Below are 10,220 nucleotides of genomic sequence, written 5' to 3'. Positions count from 1 at the left end.
GAGGGGTGAGGGTGAGCGTGAGTGGTTAGTGGTGAGGTTGAGTGGTGAGGGTGAGCGGTGAGCAGTGAGGGTGAGCAGTGAGGGTGAGTGGTGATTGGTGAGGGTGTGATTGGTGTGGATGAGCGGTGAGTGGTGAGGGTGCGTGGCAAGGGTGAGTGGTGAGTGGTGAGGGTGAGTGGTTGTTGTGAGGGTGAGTGGTGAGGGTGAGTGGTGAGAGTGAGTGGTGAGGATGAGTGGTGAGGGTGAGTGGCGGTTGTGAGTGGTGATTAGTGAGTGGTGAGGGTGAGTGGCGAGGGTGACTGGTGAGGGAGAGTGGTGAGGGTGAGTGGTGAGTGTGGTGAGTGGTGAGGGTGAGTAGTGAGTGGTGAGCGTGAGTGGTGAGGGTGAGTGGTGATTGGTGAGGGTGTGATTGGTGAGGATGAGTGGTGATTAGTGAGGGTGAGTGGTGAGGGTGAATGGTGAGTGGTGAGGGTGAGTGGCGGTTGTGAGTGGTGATTAGTGAGGGGTGAGTGGTGAGGGTGAACGTGAGTGGTGAGTGGTGAGGGTGAGTGGTGAGTGTGAGTGGTGAGCGGTGAGGGTGAGCAGTGAGGGTGAGTGGTGATTGGTGAGGGTGCGATTGATGAGGGTGAGTGGTTGTTGTGAGGGTGATTGGTGAGGGTGAGTGGTGAGGGTGAGTGGTGAGGGTGAGTGGCGGTTGTGAGTGGTGATTAGTGAGTGGTAATGGTGAGTGGTGAGCGTGAGTGGTGAGGCTGAGTGGTGAGGCTGAATGGTGAGTTGAATGGTGAGAGTGAGGGAGAGTGGTGAGGGTTAGTGGTGAGGGTGAGTGGTGAGGGTGAGTGGTGATTGGTGAGTGGTGAGGGTGAGTGGTGAGGGTGAATAGTGAGGGTAAGTGGTGAGTAGTGAGTGGTGAGTGTGAGTGGTGAAGATGAGTGGTGAGTACAGTCAATATGCACTGCTGTAATCATAGCAGGTACCACCACCACAGTATGTACTGCTCTCATCAGAGCAGGTTCCACCACCACCACAGTATGTACTGTTGTCATCATCGCAGGTACCACCACACTCGGTATGTACTGCTGTCATCATAGCAGGTTCCACCATCACAATATGTACTCCTCTCATCATAGCAGATACCACCACAATATGCACTGCTGTAATCATAGCAGGTACCACCACAGCAGTATGCACTGCTGTAATCATAGGTACCACCACAGCAGAAAACTCTGCTGTAATCATAGTATGTACCACCACAGCAGTATGCACTGCTGTAATCATAGCAGGTACCACCACAGTCAGTATGCACTGCTGTAATCATAGCAGGTTAGTGGTGAGGGTGAGTGGTGAGGGTGAGTGGTGAGGGTTAGTGGTGAGGGGTGATTGGTGGTGGTGAGGATGAGTGGTGAGGGTGAGTGGTGAGGGTGAGTGGTGAGCGTGAGTGGTGAATGGTGAGGGTGAGTGGTGAGGGTGAGTGGTGATGGTGAGTAGTGAGGGTGAGAGGTGAGGGTGAGTGGTGATGGAGAGGGGTGAGTGGTGAGGGTGAGTGGTGACGAAGAGTGGTGAGGTTGAGTGGTGAGTAGTAAGGGTGAGTGGTGAGGGTTAGTGGTGAGTGTGAGTGGTGAGGGTTAGTGGTGAGGGTGAGAGGTTTGTGGTGATGGTGAGTGGTGAGGGTGAGTGGTGAGGGTGAGTGGTGAGGGTGAGTGGTGAATAGTGAGTGGTGAGGGTAAGTGGTGATGGTGAGTAGTGAGGGTGAGTGGTTAAGGGTGAGTGGTGGGGATGAGTGGTGAGTGTGAGTGGTGAGGGTCAGTGGTGAAGGTGAGTGGTGAAGGTGAGTAGTGAGTTGTGAGGATGAGTGGTGAGTGGTGAGGGTGATTAGTGAGTAGTGAGTGGTGAGGGTGATTAGTGAGTAGTGAGGGTGAGTGGTTAGGGTGAGGGTGAGTAGAGACAGAGAGGGTGAGTGGTGAGCGTGAGTGGTGAGTATTGTTAAAGCCCGGTGGGCTTTGACAATACCTTAGTATCTGTATATATATGTAAGGTTATTAAGAAATATATTTTTCACCCGGGCGACGCCGGGTACTTCTGCTAGTAGTAAATAAATAAATAAAGAGAAATCGCACTAAATCGATAATCGGTCTGATTTAAAGTTTAGAGACGAAATATCGGAAATGCCTAAGTTTACCGCGGGGCCAGGGGCGTGCCCACCTACAAAATTTAATCTCGGCGAACCCCACGGTCCGAGAGCTAAATCCCCCGGAAGCGAGCGTACGCAGACGGACAGACGGACGGACAGACAGACAGACAAAAAATGAATTATATAGGTTAGATAAAGACGGAAGCGCTCAAGCCAACGGGGTCAGCATGCACCGAATTTAGCTGACTCGTGTAGGCACAGGTGTCAGGGCTTTTGGGGTTGAAAAACATTCGTAGACTTTTTGTTGTTGTTAACACTGTGACCAAGTGTCAGAGGAGCGAGCCAGCATCGCCAAGATTGTGGCCGGCATCTCTGGGATTCAGCCACTCATTAAAAATGCCTTCTCAAGTGAATTTATACGGCGATGGCCGCAGCCTGGTCACAAACGACAATAAAATATAACCAAATGATTAGGTCACAAGCGTGAGGAAAAAAAAAACACCCCGTGCTGCATTACATACATTTTTCAAATTGAACTTGGCTTAATTCCAGCATTGATACTTAAAACTATTTCTTTTGGACATTATAACAATCACTAAAATTACAGGGTAGTTTAAAACATGTGCCTCTTGTGGATAGAGGCCTAATTGATGGGGCTTCAGTGAACGGATTTCATAAGTACACACAAAACGCGTTGATTTATTGAACAGACCACCATAGGTTAGATGGAGTGCTCTTGCCAATGACATCTGGTAACCAAGCAGAAAATGCTGAGTAAACCCTGACGTTAGACCGGTCCAGAGATTGTTTCCTCAAACAATTTTTTTGCTGGACAATATTGATCTGGAAAAACAAATCCGATGAGCCACAAGTAAAAAAAAAAATATAGTTTAATGTGGAGACACCTAACGGAGTTTTGCTGGCATATGGAAACTTAAGTGTGAGTGGTGAGCGTCAGTGGTGAAGGTGAGTGGTGAAGGTGAGTAGTGAGTTGTGAGGATGAGTGGTGAGGGTGATTAGTGAGTAGTGAGTGGTGAGGGTGATTAGTGAGTAGTGAGGGTGAGTGGTTAGGGTGAGGGTGAGTGGAGACAGAGAGGGTGAGTGGTGAGCGTGAGTGGTGAGTATTGTCAAAGCCCGGTGGGCTTTGACAATACCTTAGTATCTATATATATGTAAGGTTATTAAGAAACATATTTTTCACCCGGGCGACGCCGGGTACTTATGCTAGTAGTAAATAAATAAATAAAGAGAAATCGCACTAAATCGATAATCGGTCTGATTTAAAGTTTAGAGACGAAATATCGGAAATGCCTAAGTTTACCGCGGGGCCGGGGGCGTGCCCACCTGCAAAATTTAATCTCGGCGAACCCCACGGTCCGAGAGCTAAATCCCCCGGAAGCGAGCGTACGCAGACGGACAGACGGACGGACAGACAGACAGACAAAAAATGAATTATATAGGTTAGATAAAGACGGAAGCGCTCAAGCCAACGGGGTCAGCATGCACCGAATTTAGCTGACTCGTGTAGGCACAGGTGTCAGGGCTTTTGGGGTTGAAAAACATTCGTAGACTTTTTGTTGTTGTTAACACTGTGACCAAGTGTCAGAGGAGCGAGCCAGCATCGCCAAGATTGTGGCCGGCATCTCTGGGATTCAGCCACTCATTAAAAATGCCTTCTCAAGTGAATTTATACGGCGATGGCCGCAGCCTGGTCACAAACGACAATAAAATATAACCAAATGATTAGGTCACAAGCGTGAGGAAAAAAAAACACCCCGTGCTGCATTACATACATTTTTCAAATTGAACTTGGCTTAATTCCAGCATTGATACTTAAAACTATTTCTTTTGGACATTATAACAATCACTAAAATTACAGGGTAGTTTAAAACATGTGCCTCTTGTGGATAGAGGCCTAATTGATGGGGCTTCAGTGAACGGATTTCATAAGTACACACAAAACGCGTTGATTTATTGAACAGACCACCATAGGTTAGATGGAGTGCTCTTGCCAATGACATCTGGTAACCAAGCAGAAAATGCTGAGTAAACCCTGACGTTAGACCGGTCCAGAGATTGTTTCCTCAAACAATTTTTTTGCTGGACAATATTGATCTGGAAAAACAAATCCGATGAGCCACAAGTAAAAAAAAAAATATAGTTTAATGTGGAGACACCTAACGGAGTTTTGCTGGCATATGGAAACTTAAGTGTGAGTGGTGAGCGTCAGTGGTGAAGGTGAGTGGTGAAGGTGAGTAGTGAGTTGTGAGGATGAGTGGTGAGGGTGATTAGTGAGTAGTGAGTGGTGAGGGTGATTAGTGAGTAGTGAGGGTGAGTGGTTAGGGTGAGGGTGAGTGGAGACAGAGAGGGTGAGTGGTGAGCGTGAGTGGTGAGTATTGTCAAAGCCCGGTGGGCTTTGACAATACCTTAGTATCTATATATATATGTAAGGTTATTAAGAAACATATTTTTCACCCGGGCGACGCCGGGTACTTATGCTAGTAGTAAATAAATAAATAAAGAGAAATCGCACTAAATCGATAATCGGTCTGATTTAAAGTTTAGAGACGAAATATCGGAAATGCCTAAGTTTACCGCGGGGCCGGGGGCGTGCCCACCTGCAAAATTTAATCTCGGCGAACCCCACGGTCCGAGAGCTAAATCCCCCGGAAGCGAGCGTACGCAGACGGACAGACGGACGGACAGACAGACAGACAAAAAATGAATTATATAGGTTAGATAAAGACGGAAGCGCTCAAGCCAACGGGGTCAGCATGCACCGAATTTAGCTGACTCGTGTAGGCACAGGTGTCAGGGCTTTTGGGGTTGAAAAACATTCGTAGACTTTTTGTTGTTGTTGACACTGTGACCAAGTGTCAGAGGAGCGAGCCAGCATCGCCAAGATTGTGGCCGGCATCTCTGGGATTCAGCCACTCATTAAAAATGCCTTCTCAAGTGAATTTATACGGCGATGGCCGCAGCCTGGTCACAAACGACAATAAAATATAACCAAATGATTAGGTCACAAGCGTAAGGAAAAAAAAACACCCCGTGCTGCATTACATACATTTTTGAAATTGAACTTGGCTTAATTCCAGCATTGATACTTAAAACTATTTTTTTTGGACATTATAACAATCACTAAAATTACAGGGTAGTTTAAAACGTGTGCCTCTTGTGGATAGAGGCCTAATTGATGGGGCTTCAGTGAACGGACTTCATAAGTACACACAAAACGCGTTGATTTATTGAACAGACCACCATAGGTTAGATGGAGTGCTCTTGCCAATGACATCTGGTAACCAAGCAGAAAATGCTGAGTAAACCCTGACGTTAGACCGGTCCAGAGATTGTTTCCTCAAACAATTTTTTTGCTGGACAATATTGATCTGGAAAAACAAATCCGATGAGCCACAAGTAAAAAAAAAATATATAGTTTAATGTGGAGACACCTAACGGAGTTTTGCTGGCATATGGAAACTTAAGAAGTACTGTAGTTCTGTGACGTGGTCTTCCGGGAACATCCTCCGTCACAGAGTGGTGCAAGAGGGTACTATTCTCAAGACAATGCCGCAGACAGCACAATTGTCATGTCGGAGAAGACATACATTGTTCAGCACGCAAGAGCACTCATCAACGATGCAGAAACAGCCTCACATTTTTTTCACGGAGCTGTTTTTGCCTCGGCTCATTTGCAAAATAAAAGTTATAAATGTATTTTTTAAAATGGGTTAAAATGTGCCTGTCACCCTTGATGTTTACTTCACACACACACACTGTATACTGTATTTGTGTTAAGCCAGTAAAAAAATGGGCATATGCATGGCTCTTGATTGCTGAGTGCGATCCTGTGTCCAGACTTTAATCCCCTAAGGTACAAGTCGACCTGAGATAGGGTTGTGTTGTTGCACTCGGCTGTGGTCTGATGCTGGTGAGTGGTGAGGGTGAGTGGTGACGAAGAGTGGTGAGGTTGAGTGGTGAGTAGTAAGGGTGAGTGGTGAGGGTTAGTGGTGAGTGTGAGTGGTGAGGGTTAGTGGTGAGGGTGAGGGTTTGTGGTGATGGTGAGTGGTGAGGGTGAGTGGTGAGGGTGAGTGGTGAGGGTGAGTGGTGAATAGTGAGTGGTGAGGGTAAGTGGTGATGGTGAGTAGTGAGGGTGAGTGGTTAAGGGTGAGTGGTGGGGATGAGTGGTGAGTGTGAGTGGTGAGGGTCAGTGGTGAAGGTGAGTGGTGAAGGTGAGTAGTGAGTTGTGAGGATGAGTGGTGAGTGGTGAGGGTGATTAGTGAGTAGTGAGTGGTGAGGGTGATTAGTGAGTAGTGAGGGTGAGTGGTTAGGGTGAGGGTGAGTGGAGACAGAGAGGGTGAGTGGTGAGCGTGAGTGGTGAGTATTGTCAAAGCCCACCGGGCTTTGACAATACCTTAGTATCTGTATATATATGTAAGGTTATTAAGAAATATATTTTTCACCCGGGCGACGCCGGGTACTTCTGCTAGTAGTAAATAAATAAATAAAGAGAAATCGCACTAAATCGATAATCGGTCTGATTTAAAGTTTAGAGACGAAATATCGGAAATGCCTAAGTTTACCGCGGGGCCGGGGGCGTGCCCACCTGCAAAATTTAAATTATATAGGTTAGATAAAGACGGAAGCGCTCAAGCCAACGGGGTCAGCATGCACCGAATTTAGCTGACTCGTGTAGGTACAGGTGTCAGGGCTTTTGGGGTTGAAAAACATTCGTAGACTTTTTGTTGTTGTTAACTCTGTGACCAAGTGTCAGAGGAGCGAGCCAGCATCGCCAAGATTGTGGCCGGCATCTCTGGGATTCAGCCACTCATTAAAAATGCCTTCTCAAGTGAATTTATACGGCGATGGCCGCAGCCTGGTCACAAACGACAATAAAATATAACCAAATGATTAGGTCACAAGCGTAAGGAAAAAAACACCCCGTGCTGCATTACATACATTTTTGAAATTGAACTTGGCTTAATTCCAGCATTGATACTTAAAACTATTTCTTTTGGACATTATAACAATCACTAAAATTACAGGGTAGTTTAAAACATGTGCCTCTTGTGGATAGAGGCCTAATTGATGGTGCTTCAGTGAACGGACTTCATAAGTACACACAAAACGCGTTGATTTATTGAACAGACCACCATAGGTTAGATGGAGTGCTCTTGCCAATGACATCTGGTAACCAAGCAGAAAATGCTGAGTAAACCCTGACGTTAGACCGGTCCAGAGATTGTTTCCTCAAACAATTTTTTTGCTGGACAATATTGATCTGGAAAAATAAATCCGATGAGCCACAAGTAAAAAAAAATATATAGTTTAATGTGGAGACACCTAACGGAGTTTTGCTGGCATATGGAAACTTAAGTGTGAGTGGTGAGGGTCAGTGGTGAAGGTGAGTGGTGAAGGTGAGTAGTGAGTTGTGAGGATGAGTGGTGAGTGGTGAGGGTGATTAGTGAGTAGTGAGTGGTGAGGGTGATTAGTGAGTAGTGAGGGTGAGTGGTTAGGGTGAGGGTGAGTGGAGACAGAGAGGGTGAGTGGTGAGCGTGAGTGGTGAGTATTGTCAAAGCCCGGTGGGCTTTGACAATACCTTAGTATCTGTATATATATATGTAAGGTTATTAAGAAATATATTTTTCACCCGGGCAACGCCGGGTACTTCTGCTAGTAGTAAATAAATAAATAAAGAGAAATCGCACTAAATCGATAATCGGTCTGATTTAAAGTTTAGAGACGAAATATCGGAAATGCCTAAGTTTACCGCGGGGCCGGGGGCGTGCCCACCTGCAAAATTTAATCTCGGCGAACCCCACGGTCCGAGAGCTAAATCCCCCGGAAGCGAGCGTACGCAGACGGACAGACGGACGGACAGACAGACAAAAAATGAATTATATAGGTTAGATAAAGACGGAAGCGCTCAAGCCAACGGGGTCAGCATGCACCGAATTTAGCTGACTCGTGTAGGCACAGGTGTCAGGGCTTTTGGGGTTGAAAAACATTCGTATACTTTTTGTTGTTGTTGACACTGTGACCAAGTGTCAGAGGAGCGAGCCAGCATCGCCAAGATTGTGGCCGGCATCTCTGGGATTCAGCCACTCATTAAAAATGCCTTCTCAAGTGAATTCATACGGCGATGGCCGCAGCCTGGTCACAAACGACAATAAAATATAACCAAATGATTAGGTCACAAGCGTAAGAAAAAAAAAACACCCCGTGCTGCATTACATACATTTTTGAAATTGAACTTGGCTTAATTCCAGCATTGATACTTAAAACTATTTCTTTTGGACATTATAACAATCACTAAAATTACAGGGTAGTTTAAAACGTGTGCCTCTTGTGGATAGAGGCCTAATTGATGGGGCTTCAGTGAATCGATGAGCCACAAGTAAAAAAAAATATATAGTTTAATGTGGAGACACCTAACGGAGTTTTGCTGGCATATGGAAACTTAAGAAGTACTGTAGTTCTGTGACGTGGTCTTCCGGGAACATCCTCCGTCACAGAGTGGTGCAAGAGGGTACTATTCTCAAGACAATGCCGCAGACAGCACAATTGTCATGTCGGAGAAGACATACATTGTTCAGCACGCAAGAGCACTCATCAACGATGCAGAAACAGCCTCACATTTTTTTCACGGAGCTGTTTTTGCCTCGGCTCATTTGCAAAATAAAAGTTATAAATTTATTTTTTTAAATGGGTTAAAATGTGCCTGTCACCCTTGATGTTTACTTCACACACACACACTGTATACTGTATTTGTGTTAAGCCAGTAATAAAATGGGCATATGCATGGCTCTTGATTGCTGAGTGCGATCCTGTGTCCAGACTTTAATCCCCTAAGGTACAAGTCGACCTGAGATAGGGTTGTGTTGTTGCACTCGGCTGTGGTCTGATGCTAATGGGCAGCGTGCTGTCGACGAGCAAAATTCACGCAACATTTTTTTCTCTTCTACCCAAGTGGGACGCTCAAAAGCAATGACCTGGACGCTGCCGTATGTCGGCACACTGGACTTTCAATCCAGAAGTCATCGCGAATCGATCGGTAGGTCACGAGTGGGGGGGGGGGGGGGTAACGCGTGGGGACTCCCACCCATTTCAAAAAGTGAAATGAATGTTTATTTGTTAAACAGAAAAAAATGGCTGCCCAGTGGTAGAAGATTTGGTCAAATACCCTCCCGAGAGGGTCCTTCTCTAGCAGCCCGGCAATTGCTCGCTCTCACCGCCGATGGCAAGGACGTTCTCCACACGGGAGAGGGGCTCTCCGAGGCAGCGGTGGTGGTTTGAGAAAGCACTTGCGGGGGCTGCACCTTAACCTGCTAGGGGAGAGCAGCGCAATGGAATTGCCGCTTTGGGGTCTCAACGGCACGCGGCGCCTATTCACAGCACGCTTCACATCACACCTGTGCTAGCACGGGTGCAATGCTATTTTAGTACCCCCTTAAATAACCGCCACGGTGAATTAAAACACTAAACAAATGTTACTTTTAATTACATCATATATATACACGTATAAAAATATTTCACAAACGCAGGTCGGTCAGCTGCACTATGTCCGTCCGTTCGCCCATCGTTGCTCGGAAGGTGACGGACAGCGATGTGCCAACGCTTCCCCTCGGTCGGCGCAACCTCTCGCGAGCTGGGTCATTCCACCGCCACTTCCTCTTTGCTCCTTCTGCTTTCAATGTTTTCCAACGAGGCTACGAGTATAGTAGTTGGGCTCTCTGCGTCCTGAGAAATCTCATTCATCGAGTCCCCTGCACATCACCATTTCAGGATGGGGGGGGGGGTTCTATCTGTTTCCTGGTTTTCCCAAGATCATCCTCTTGACGAGGATGTAGCTGCTGTCCTTGTAAATCTGCAGTCTTCCAGGAAGGACAGTAAGAGTCCAGTTGTCAGCTGCATAATAATACACCACTCAAGACAATGCATTCACGTGCAGTTCTACCTTCTTCCATATATTTCACCATGATGTCCCAAAAAATGTCCAGGTTGGATTTTTTAATCACTTGCATTGACAAGCGAGGTCCTCTTCTGTTTTTTGCAACATCTTTCCGCTCCGTCTTTCCATTACGCGTCCTGG

The sequence above is a fragment of the Lethenteron reissneri genome, chromosome 11, assembly GCF_015708825.2.
Source record: "Lethenteron reissneri isolate LAM-NWPU_2019-01 chromosome 11, ASM1570882v1, whole genome shotgun sequence".
In the NCBI taxonomy this organism is placed as follows: domain Eukaryota; kingdom Metazoa; phylum Chordata; class Hyperoartia; order Petromyzontiformes; family Petromyzontidae; genus Lethenteron; species Lethenteron reissneri.
Note: the sequence above shows the minus strand (reverse complement) of the source record.